Genomic DNA, 12,894 nt, shown 5'->3' on the forward strand with positions numbered 1-12,894 from the left:
CTGTCCAACGACAGAGCTGCAAGCACCACCTTTACGGACAGTGCTCGCGTAGCGCCACTTTCGCCTACGGAGCTGGGAAGCAGCAGGCAATCAGGAAGTTCAATTTCGACGGACGACGGGGTGAGCCTCCACTCAAACTGTGGAACGAGCAGTCGGGAAGCGAAGCCATAGTCAACAGCGTCTGCGGACAAGGTGCACCTTTTGTTGAAGAATTCCAATCAGAAATTGTGGATATGTCTTCACGGGAGCACAGCGACTCTGATAGTAGCTCAAGTGACAAAGGTAGTCTCCAACGTAGCAAATCTTGGGATGAGTCTGATGACTTTGTTGCTTCAGACAGCTGCACGGGGCCAGATGAGAGAATAGCGCTCACTTGTAGCGCAGTGCTGTCACGTGTATCTCCTGAACAAATGACAGCAAGTGAAGAGTTTGCTGTCATTGCTTCCAAACATAACATGAATCATGCATGCATTAACGATGTCCTCGATTTCTGCCGTCGAAGAGGCTTCTCTGACCTTCCAAAGGATGCTAGGACAGTTTTGAGAACTGAGCGCAAAGCTCAGGTGGAGCAAAATGGGTCTTTTGTGCACTTTGGCCTTGCAGCAGGAATTCGTCAAGTGTTGCCGCCGGGGCAAGTAGTTCCAAGTGAACTGGAGCTACAGGGCAACATCGATGGAGTCCCTCTTTACAGAAGTAGCCAGCTTGCCTTTTGGCCCATTTTGTGCCGCATTATAAATGTGGTGGCATGACCACCATTTGTTGTAAGTGTGTAGTGTGATGCAGGGAAGCCACCATCTCTGCAGGATTATCTAGAGCCATTTGTGCGAGAGGTCTTGGAGCTTGCGTCTGAAGGGTTAAGCATAGGAGATGTTCGAGTACAGGTGGGCATTAAAGCCATGGTGTGCGATGCTCCAGCAAGGAGCTACGTGAAATGTATTGTTGGCCACACTGGCTATTATGCCTGTGAGCGATGCAACCAAAAAGGGCGGCACATTGAAAACAGGGTCACATTTCCCAAACTGCACGCACGAACACGAACGAATGCATCATTTCGATCTCAAGAGAACAAGCGCCACCATTCTGGTTTTTCACCATTCCTATCGCTTGATGTCGACATGATTGCATTTTTCCCATCTGAATACATGCACCTCGTTTGCCTGGGAGTCATGCGACGACTCTTAAAGAATTGGGTATGCCAAGGCCACAGTAATAGATTGAGCAGACTGTATCGTTGCCAACTAAATGAAAGCCTGCGAGAGCCATCCAAAGCATTTCCAACATATTTCCAGCGAAAGCCAAGGGGTACAGAAGAACTGGATCGTTGGAAGGCAACGGAGTTTCGCACATTCCTCCTTTATGTGGGGCCTGTTGTCCTAAAGCCTCTTCTGCCTCCAACACACTACAAACATTTTCTAATGTTTCATGTAGCTATCAGAATTTTAGCATCACCTCAGTACTACTGTGAATACAATGATTTCGCCAAAGATGTGTTGAGGTACTTTGTTCAAGAGTTTAGTGAGCTATACGGAAAAAAACAGCTTGTGTACAATGTGCACTCACTAATTCATCTTTCTGACCAGTGCCGGGACCATGGCCCATTGGATCAGTTTAGTGCATTCCCTTTTGAAAGCTATCTTGGACGAATGAAGAAGTCGCTGTGATCCTCCAACAATCCACTTTCGCAGCTAAGTAGGAGAATCTCCGAACTGAGGCACTCGTCCAAGAACCAAGTCGAGCAGAAACTGCAACATGTGAAGCCTGGAGACTGCTTCCTGATTGACAGTGCTCCTGTGGTTGTTCTGGAAATAATGGGAGACCACTTCGAGGGTGGGATTTTACCACATGCCAGGGACTTTTTAAAACTTCCACTCAAGTCGTCTCAGTTGAATATTTGGCGCTGCAACACCTTAAGTAACAGAAGTAAGGTCTGGCATCTTGATGACCTCCGGAATACTGCTCAGTGCCTGAGGCTTAACTACAAGCAAGGATATGTTGTTGTTCCTCTTTTGCACTTTCACTGAAGCTGTCAGTGGTTGATGGACTTATATTAACCCCAACTGCCATAGTCAGTCATCTGACTGCCATAGAGCAATGCGTCCAAAGGCCACAATGCCTGTTCTGTATGAGACCGACAGTTGGGCTAGTTGGAATTCAAAAACAGACATGTTCAAAGAAAAGTTATCCTTTTGTCTCTGCACCTCTTCTCATTTTTCTTATGTGCTGGAACGTGTCCTTGTTTGTTCTATTGTCATTGTCGCGAATCACCTATTCAAGCCATGTTCAAGCTGTCTGCTTCAAGAATCTTGTCACTAATACAGTCATTAGCACTATTGTCCAGAGTGCTTGAATGGCATCCTTTGACCTGCACAGGTGGCATTTGGTGGTAACACTGGATTCGGGGTAGCTTACAACTGTGTATGGACTGCTGCACTGATGGTACTTCCCTAATCTTTCTCCTCGCAGGCCTTCGTGTCTTCCGCAGCTGCAATTTCCTGAAGGCACTGCGTTGCCACTGAGCAAAAGTAAAGATAACACATGGCAACTTTCATCGGCACACGCCAGGATGTGTTGTCTTGACGTTTGTTCCATGGCATCTTCACACGCTACAGTTACCAAAGCCACAGTGGCCAGTAAAGTGAAAAGGATAAAGGCAGCAGTGATCAGTGCAGCAGTGCAAGACCCAGTCCAATTACAGAGCTGCAAGCTCCCCCTTTGAGGACTGCACTTGCATAGCACCATTTTTGCCTCAGAAGCCGGGAAGCAGCACACGATCAGAAAGTCCATCATATCAGTGCAGCAGCGTGTTCTCACATGTAAGGTATCTAGAGCCAGGTGTTATCGGTAAATGTCGTCCAAGCAGGCTTAAGCATGCCGTTCAAGCATTTAAGCATGCTGATAACTGTAACCCGGACAAATTGCATTTCAAGCCTCCAAGGTTCAGCCCCAGCTTTCATTTTTGCTTCTGATGTGTTTTCACCACATCCGGCTCATACTGCCATGTTTCTTGAGAAGTCACCGCTCTCACTTGGGCACATCACAACCTCCACGATTTGGGTTTTGATTCACCCAGCAGAGCATCTGAGCCATCCAGTTCTGCAACACAGAATCCAGCTGAGCCTGCACCTAACTTGCTGAAACTGTACTTCTGCTTAGGTACCTCCAGTTCCTACGTGTTGAAGTGCACTTCACCTGTGACAAGCTGCAGCATGGAACACTAAACGGCCCTTTTCAGGGCCACCCAAACTATATGACTGGTGGGGACGTGGCAGCCCCTACTCTGCTATCCATGACCCTCTAGAAAATTAGTATGTAGTTATGTATGTGTGTGTGCGAATAGAATATCATTTGGAATCTTGGGAAGTGCTTCTTGAAAAAATATATATACAGAACAGACTTTCTTTTCTAGAATAAACAGAAGGAAAGAGCAAGAGAACCAACAAACCATCTCTTTAGTAATCACAGAAAATACTGCTATGGAATGAAAGGAAATTAAAAAAAAAAAACTAGGCAACGTGAAGTGAACACGAAACCAAAGCTTTCCAGATTTGTGTTATCATGACAGTAACAGAGCAAAATGACTTTGTAATGCCATTTGAGACTTCATCTGCGCAAGTGTTGAGTGTCTTTTAAATGCTGTTGCAGTCAGGTTAAGCTTTCTAGTGCTAGGCACCCTATTCTTGCAATCTTATACTCTCAAAACTCTGGGATTAACTTTTGCAACCAGCATGTTTTGAGTACAGCCGCCTTCTTTTAGAAAACAAACCACCATAAAATTCAGGAAGTTGCAAGCAAAGTAAGTGACAGAACAGAAGCTGGACTTACAAATGTTAGTTTATCTTCACAATGCCCAGCATATAGTTTTTGATATGCAGTGTTTGGTACCTCAAAATGCCAATTTAAGTGTGGGAAGGTTTATGTGAAATTCACTGTAGTGTCTTTGACGCACCGAACCTAAGGTTTCATTGTGGGTAGCTCAGATAGCCAATAACAATTACTAAGTTGTAAATAGGGTGTGTTTGCACTCACCTACACAAGATTCAAACATTATTCTACATGCATTCTTTCTCGGTGAGCATAACTGATGGAATGCTTGCACATCTAGAGCGGTGTTTCATAAGTATGTTTCCAAAAGCTCAATTTCAAGAGTTGTACATGCTTTTCTTATCTGATACACACAATTAAAACTGGAGGTAGAGCCACATTCACAACAAATAAAGAATGCAGGTAAGTGGTCACCTGTGTGCCCATGGGCAGCAAAGAGTAATGTTCACGCATTCTATCATTGATGCGCTTACCAATCTGGAGGATGTGAACCATGCCATATGTCACAAATGAATTTTGTGGCATGTGAACTCTATATGCATATAACCAGGACAATTTTACAGAATAATTGTTATGCACATCAAAGCGTTGGATACGCTTACATTTAGTGTAATGCTTTAAAGAAATGCAAAAATATATTCATTTAAAATAATGATCAACATAAAGTCTCAATAAAGCTGATGTCACCAAATTTTATTGATAAATTCAGCCCTTGGAAAGTTTGTTGCAGAGATTAATTGCGACTATACCTGGGGTTCTTTAAGGTGCACCAAAGCAGCTCCTTTACTGCATTTCGATTGCCCCCATGACAAAATGCGGTCGAAATCGAACCTGCGAACTCGAGCTCGATTGCACAGAGCGTTACGCGCCATTTTTATAGCCACTGTGTGACAGCAGGCGAGTATAGTTGAGTTTATGCTGAGTACATATGTGACGCAGCTTTAATTTTATTAGTTGGCTCAATCTTCGATCGTACATGCATGTCCATACGGTCAGATGATCACCTAAACATTGTTTATAAACAGGATGTGCACGATTTTGGGATTTACATGAGAATATTTTATGTGAAACTTAATTGTAAACCTTTCGTTACTGTGAAGTGTGATTTAAGATAAAGGACTTGATTCCTTAGGTTGTATGTCGCCATTAAGTGTGCTAGCAAAATTTATAAGATATCCTATAATTTATCAAATGAACTGTAATTTCCATTCTAAACTTTTTGGGGGAAACAGTATGAGCTGTTAACAATACTGAATATGTCCTTCAGAAAAAAAAAACTCTTTTGACGGTGTATAGCAAAACATTCTTCACACAAAAGTAACGAGTCATTCGATGGAGTATTACAAATGTTATTTAGACAAAAGTTAGAAGAATGTATGTTGATGGTGTACTTAAAATATTCTTTATCAATAAGTAAGAAGGAAGTCTTTTAACGGTGTAGGGACAAATGTTCTCTATACAAAAGTAAGAAGGGCGTCTGTTAACGGTGTATTTAAAACATTCTTTACACAAAAGTAAAAACAAAGTCTGTTAACAGTGTGTTTAAAATATTCTATATACAAAAGTAAGAAGGAAGTCTTTTAACGGTGTATTTAAAACATTCTTTCCACAAAAGTAAGAAGAAAGTCTGTTAACGGTGTATTGAAAATATTCTTTATACAAAAGTAAGAAGGAAGTCTTTTAATGGTCTATTTAAAACATTCTTTATACAAAAATAAGAAGAAAGTCTGTTAACAGTGTATTGAAAATATATTTTATACAATAGTAAAAAGGAAGTCTTTTAACGGTGTATTTAAAACATTCTCTATACAAAAGTAAGAAGAAAGTCTGTTAACAGTGTATTGAAAATATTCTTTATGCAAAAGTAAGAAGAAAGTCTGTTAACGGTGTACTGAAAAAATTCTTTATACAAAAGCAAGAAGGAAGTCTTGACTGTGTATGAACAAATGTTACTAGAATGTAAATGTAAATAGACTGTCAAAAAAGTAAATAGAAAGTTGGTAGGAGTTTTAAAGAATGCCAACGTTCATTATTATAAGGGCATGGTTAACAAAGGCAAGACGTGAACATTCTAAAAGTAAGAGCGTAGCAGACAACGCCTGCACTGAAGAGTATTCAGCACGCGTACTATCGGCGACTAATTAATTATCGGATTTTACGCGTGAAAACGAAAACCGATTATTAGGCACGCTGTAGTGGGGCACTCCGGGAATTTCAACCATCTGGGGTTCTTTAACGTGCACCTAAATCGGGTGCACGTTAACCGATGGGCGGAGAGGAGGTATCGGCGCACGAAGTCCGTCTTGGATCTGAGGGCTTCACGACGCATACAGAAGAAAGTACAGCGTCGTATAGATAAACTGGATGACAAGCGATGGAAAACTTTCTGTCAGTCGCTTGATCCCAGAAAATCGCTCTCGTACATATGGAGAACTGTTAGGGGATTTCGCTCATCTCCGCATCAAAGGAAGCCCTTTCCTGCTCTGGCCCTATACCAACTCCGCTCGGAACTTCAAGTGGCTGAAGAGTTCTGTGCACGGGTTGCTGGGTCCGTGGCCACCATTACTGACGCAGCATTGAATGACATCCCTGAGGCACGTGTACCAGAAATGAACGTGCTCTTTTCACTTGAAGAGCTCGATGCTGCGTTGGCGACCTGCAGGCGTTCGTCGTCACCAGGACCTGATGGCATCACTTATGCTGCCCTATGCCACCTTGGACATAACGCACGTGATGAGCTGCTCAGCTACTACAACGAGTCTTGGCAGGATGGCGCCGTTCCTAGACAATGGGAATCGAGCCGCTTAATCCCCATTCTGAAACCTGGAAAGTCTCCTCTTGAGCTCTCATGCATACCGTCCGATTGCGCTTTCGAGCTGCGTCGGTAAACTGATGGAAAGAATGATTCTTGCTCGCTTGGAATGGTACCTAGAGCGATTCAACATCTATCCGGACGCCATGACAGGCTTTCGTCGAGGTCGCTCGTCCATCGACAACGTTATTGACCTCGTAACCTGGGTCCAAAATCAAAAAAGCCTCAACCGCCTATCAGTGGAACTTTTCCTAGATATTAAAGGAGCATACGACAACGTCGCCCATGAGGCCATACTGAACTCGCTTGAGGCTGTTGGAGTTGGTGGCCGGATGTATCAATGGATTCGGGACTATTTAACTGAGAGGTGCTTTTTCTTAGAGACTGAAGACGGCCCAACTTCGGAACATTACATGAGGCATGGTGTGCCGCAGGGTGGAGTGTTGAGCCCCATTCTGTTCAACCTTGTCTTGGTAGGACTAGCGGAGTACCTACCGCGGTCAGTTCACGTCTCAATATACGCCGACGACATTTGCATCCGGGCTTCTGCGGTGACTCGACCTCAGGTACGAGCCAGGCTTCAGCAGGCGGCAACCATGACGACATCTTATCTACGAGAACAAGGCCTCTGCCTGTCTACTGAAAAGTGCGCATTGGTTGGCTTTACGCGCAAACAAATGTCATCGTATCCTGTTTCAATTAATGGTCAAGCGGTATCCTATTCTAAGACACATCGCTTTCTGGGTGTAATCATTGACCGCAACCTCTCGTGGAGCCCTCACTGCGTCTATCGAAAGAGGAAATTGGTTGCCATTGCTCACGTCTTTAAATTTCTCTGCGGCAAAAACTGGGGTACACCAGTCCGTTCTATGATGAAGCTCTACAGGGTACTGTTTCTCGGACTCCTACGTTACAGTCTACCAGTGTTGTCAAATGCATGCAAGACGAACTTTCGCGCCTTGGAGAGCATACAAGGTCAAGCCCTACGCACGTGTTTAGGGCTGCCTCGGTGCACGTCAACAGCAGCAACAATTGCCATCGCTGGGGACCATATGATCCAGACACACGTAGTTGTCGACTCTCTCAGAGCGCACATTCGCCATCTGTCAAGGATCCCCGACCATCATTTGACCTCCCTACCAGCCGAAAGGCCTCAAGCGACCTTTTCACGAGTGATTAGCGCTCATCAAGAGTGCATACCGTCATCTTTTACACCGGCGACAAAGCCTTCATCTCCCTTGTGGTGCCTACGACAGCCTCAAGTGAATTTTGATATTCCTGGAATTGCAAAAAAGTCCAATCATGCATAGCCGGCTGTGAAGCAACTTACGCTCCTATTACTACACCAGACGTTTCATGACCGCATACATATATATACCGATGGTTCGACCTCACGTGCCAGCTCAACTGCCGCATTCGTCGTTCCAGCCAAGAAGGTTACAATTAAATTCAAATTGTCGCACACGACTACATCGACATCGGCAGAACTTGCAGCTCTCCATGCCGCTATGATGTACGTCACCGAAGAGCCCACAGAGAAATGGGTCGTATTTTGTGACTAAGGCAGCCCTTCACAGCATCAAGTCTGCATTACGTCACAGAGTATACGAGCAGATGATATCTGACATCAGGGAAGTACACCACCACGCTCTGGAAAGAGGGCACACCATTACATTTCAATGGATTCCTGCTCACTGTAGCATTGTCGGCAACAACCTAGCAGACAAGGCTGCCCGGTCTGCCCACGAAGATACCCAGACGCGTTCCATACCTTTGGCGAGGTCTGATGCTGCCAGGGAACTTCGCCTACATGCACGCAAAAAGTCGCAAGATCTCTGGAGTTCAGGTGCCTTCAACTGCCGATTATATAAACTGGACCCCACGCTACGGCTACAAGTGCCATCTGGCCTTTCCCGCGGTGAAGCAACCTTGCTGTACCGCTTGTGGCTGGGAGTAGCATTCACAAACTTATATTCCTTTCGTTTGGGAATGGCCGAGAGCCCGATGTGCGATTCCTGTGGGTGCGAGGAGACCATCGAGCACCTATTGTGTACCTGCCCCCGCTACGATGTACAACGCCTCTCTCTGCAGGAAACTTTACACCGACTAGACTTACGACCTTTCACCGAGTCAAAGATACTCGGACCGTGGCCACAACCATCACTGGCACGAAAAGCGAATCGTGCATTACTGCAATACTTGAGGTACACCGGTTTAAGAGACCGTTTATAGTGTCCCTGTGCATAGAGTCCCTCCCACACGTACTCTGTGCTTACTCTCTCCCTTTCTTCTTTCTATTCCCCTTTCCCCCACCCCCAGTGTGGGGTAGCAAACCGGATACTCTTCTCGTTGACTTCCCTGCCTTTCCTGTCCTTGCTTTCTCTCTCTCTAAATCTAAGTATACGGATGTTTTCGCATTTCGCACCCATCGAAATGTGGCCGCCGCCGCAGGGATTCGATTGCGCGACCTCGAGCTTGTATCCGAACACCATAGCCACTAAGCAACCATAGCGGATGCTATCGGCGATCTCATCATTATAAGCCGCTGACACAGCGGGCTGTCAACGTTCGCACTATGTTAAAAATCTGGCTCTTTGTACATCCGTGCCATGGAAAACGATAAAATTTTACTTCAGTAAAGGTAATTACAATAGTAAATAATTAGTAATTGGTTTGTTGAAGAATCCCCTGAAATGTTGCTCCAGCGTAAATAAAATGGGCTTCAGTCCACGCTGTGAAGGTGGTTGGCGAGCGAATTGCTGTGGTATCACCTGATGCAATAGACGAACGTGATGCAGCCTTCAATTCAGCCCTGCCGAACCTGAGCACGACGCCATTGTGCATATTGATAGTGCTGTTCCTTTCTTCGGTCCTCTTATTCGCGTTGCGCTTCAGGTGCCCTAACTGTGCGTGGCTTGCTTTGGGCAGGAACCTCTGCGTCCTACCTAGCCTGAGTACGACGCCGTTGTGCGTATTGACGTTGCTGTTAACATCACTGCGCATCTTGTTCACGTTCCTCTTCGGGAGTCCTAACTATGCGCTGCCTTTCCATAGCGCTATGAGAACACAAATGAAATCAGTTGACAGGTGGGTTTTTCTTTTAATTATGAAAGTGTAGTGAGGTCATTCCCTGCTTCGTATGCTACAGTTGCCGCTTCCCAGCAGCTGTATATTATGCAACCGTAATATTTATCGGGAAACACTTGCCGCCAACGCTATGCGCCAAGGCAAGCTAACTAGGGCTTTTTTAAAATCATTTTTAGTCTATTGGGCGCTTGGTTATGTCTCGAACCCAGGTGCATATGGTAGCGTGGCGGAGACTTCGGATTGAAGAAATCAAAACCTCGGAATTTGGGAAAACGATAACCAACAGGTTTGCTGGCAATTGAACAAAATTTATATTGTTGAATATGAAAACAGAAAAAGGTCAAGCGTTTAGCAAAGAGCGTCAGGATGAGCCTCGTTTCCATGGCCCAGTAAAGCCTGTTTTCTTTCCGCACCGTCATTATAATACTTCTGTTCCAACCGTCCCTCCTGGAGGTAACCAATCAAACAAAGTTCACAACCCACCCGGACGACAGCCAGTCAAGAAACACAAACAGCACTGTCGCAGATGGAAAATTGGAGTGGCGGCACCACCAAGTCCCAGCGGGCGGAAAGGCGGAGAGAGGGTCTGGCTGTCGTAATGGGAGAGGCGATCTTATACTGTCAACTGGTCTTCTCCGTTGCATCTTAGTAGAGTACAGGCGCCAGTTCATGGCGGCTTTTTTCGGGAAACGTCCATGAGCCCTTCGCGTGGTCTCACCTCCCCCGGAGTGGAAACTTGTTTGTTCCCTTTGTGGCGCTTCTTCTCTGACGAAGGGGAGCTCGTTACAAAAAAATTAGCAGCGCCTATTATTGCGCGTGAACTGTCCGACTATCCTCCCAGCGTGGCTCTCGCATTGTACTCTCGTGCGCGACCAACAAAATGTTCCATATGCAGTTATAACAGCTTCTTCCTCCGCCAAAATAGTCACGGAAAGTAGCAGTCGCCGCTGCTACAGGGAAATTGATTTCATTTTCTGCAGATGAATGCCGGAAACTCGCCGTAGATTGCTACGTAGTGGTGTATGTTGCCGACCAGATTCTTCGAGCAGTCTCTGAAACTCAAACACGTGCGCAAGCAAACACTCAGCCCCCCTCTAAACAAACCAGGCGAAAAGAGGGATGGTAATTAATCATTCTTTAGTAGATGTTTGCAAAATGCACACATTCAAAACTTTGTGGACTCGCTTATGCTGATAACTTAAACGTGCTATGTTACGCACTAATAAACACAACCACACAAACAAAAATCTGTGTCCTTCCACTCTGTGAAGGAGCATGACCAGCGAAGCTAGGTGAGCCCCTTAATGGCGAACAGCACCTCCCCCGCAGCTTGGCCTGGTATTGCTCTATCTTCGGGATCGGCCCACGTATTGGGTGTGCTTAAAGCCTGCTTCAGTTTAGCCGCGGGTCGGCCCTTCGAGATGGGCCCTCGTATGGTGGGGTGTGCTTAAAGCCTGCTTCACATGCGCCGTGGGTCGGCTCGGTATTGCACAACTTCGGGATCGGCCCGCGAATGAGATGGGCTTAACGCCTGCTTCACTTCCACCGCGCTTCGGCCCGGCATTGCGCTATTTTCGGGATCGGTCCATGTACGGGGAGTGCTTGACGCCTGCTTCACCTCCACCGCGGGTCGACTCGGCATTGTGCACAACTTCGGGATCGGCCCACGTATGAAAAATTGTTGGCCTACGCGCAGACGCGATCCGCCAGATCCTAGCCATAGGCAGCTTCGATGCACCAAAAAACGAAAAACTCAAGCAACGGCTTCGAGTAATTGCGTAGAGCAACCACGGACCGCTTAGAAACAACGACTAAGTGCACACGCGTTTTCATTCAATTTCCCTTCCACCTTCTCTCGATATGATATTGCTGTAGAATGAGGCTTCACCTCAGGAGGCGACTGTTCTTCGATGTCGCGCCTCCTGGGCGCGACAGCCAGGGCAATGAAAAATGGTCCGTCTCTACTGTGAATTTGGCGCCTCCGAGATAGCGTTGCAACTTCTGAATGGCCGACCCGGTACAAGCACCTTCTTTTTCCGACGCGCAACATGCCATCTCACAAGAGCTCAGTTTTCGACTCGTACCACGTTACCGTTGTAATCCCTCTGGGAGGGAAGGGCACCTAGTCCTCGATCCCTCGCATCACACTGGCCCGTGAATTCTCGGTCAAAATTGGTAGCTCGCAATAAAGGACGGCTAAAAAAGTTACCTTCACTAGGCTTCCTAAAACCTAGATCCATGTGTGTGAGCTAGGTAATCTACGGTCGCCCTTGCAAGACAACACTTCTCGGCTTTTACTTTGAGCCGAGCTTGACGTAAAAGGCTAAGCACTGCTCTAAAATGCGCCAGATGGTTCGCCCATGAATGAGCAGACTTAGATGTCATCTAAGTATGGGGCTCTTGCATTGCCCAGGGGGCGCTGCGAAAAAGGTGCTAAAAAGCGCCCTCTGTACTAAAATGGGTCGTACCAAGCTCGGTCGTCTGCTTCGGAAAGCACGTTTACAATATGGACCCACCACTTTCGGTTGTGTTGTATCACGGCCTGCAGAGAATATCCGGTGCCGAAGATTTTTTCAGGGGTGGCACGCTGCGTAAAGGCAAGAAATTGTGCATTGCCGAATACCTGTATGCCGTTCAAGAATTAAGCGGCGAAGTTTTAGCGCGGTGTCAATCGCAAGTGAAGCGAGTGGCATACGAAGTGGAACTTCAGGTTAGGTTTACACGCTGCTAGATTCAGGCGCACAAACGCGAGGAAATGCTTGATATAAATGAATCCACAGCAGCGATAAGCAGACATCATGTGTGCGGAACTGGTCGAGCACACGATCGTACGCGCCGCGAAGGCAGCGGTCTTTCGACATGCCGCGTAACGGCGGGCCCCCTGCAATCTTTGTTGACTGCATGCCGCCAAACAAGTTGTCGTAGCGGCCATCTGTCCCTTTTAGTAACTGGTAATAACTGATGCAATGCATATGAGCTCACACGTACGTGCGAATCGCGCTGCAGCGCGAGCTTGTGCGCTGCTCGCTTGACATAGCTTTTAATGACAGCGCTCGAACATCGATCTGCTGTAATGAATACTACCTTGCTGCGCTGCCTCAACATGCTGACTTGAGGTCAAGTATGAGCATATTTAACTCTCTAACCTGTGCTGCTCGTAGTGGGGTAGTGAA

The 12,894-nt window shown here is 46.3% G+C and overlaps 1 pseudogene; it reads left to right on the top strand.

Moving 5' to 3' along the window:
- The first annotated feature begins 233 nt into the window (after window positions 1-233).
- Window positions 234-2,021, top strand: LOC135915725 (uncharacterized; annotated as a pseudogene).
- The last annotated feature ends 10,873 nt before the right edge of the window (window positions 2,022-12,894 follow it).

Source organism: Dermacentor albipictus, unplaced genomic scaffold (assembly GCF_038994185.2).
Source record: "Dermacentor albipictus isolate Rhodes 1998 colony unplaced genomic scaffold, USDA_Dalb.pri_finalv2 scaffold_22, whole genome shotgun sequence".
In the NCBI taxonomy this organism is placed as follows: Eukaryota; Metazoa; Arthropoda; class Arachnida; order Ixodida; family Ixodidae; genus Dermacentor; species Dermacentor albipictus.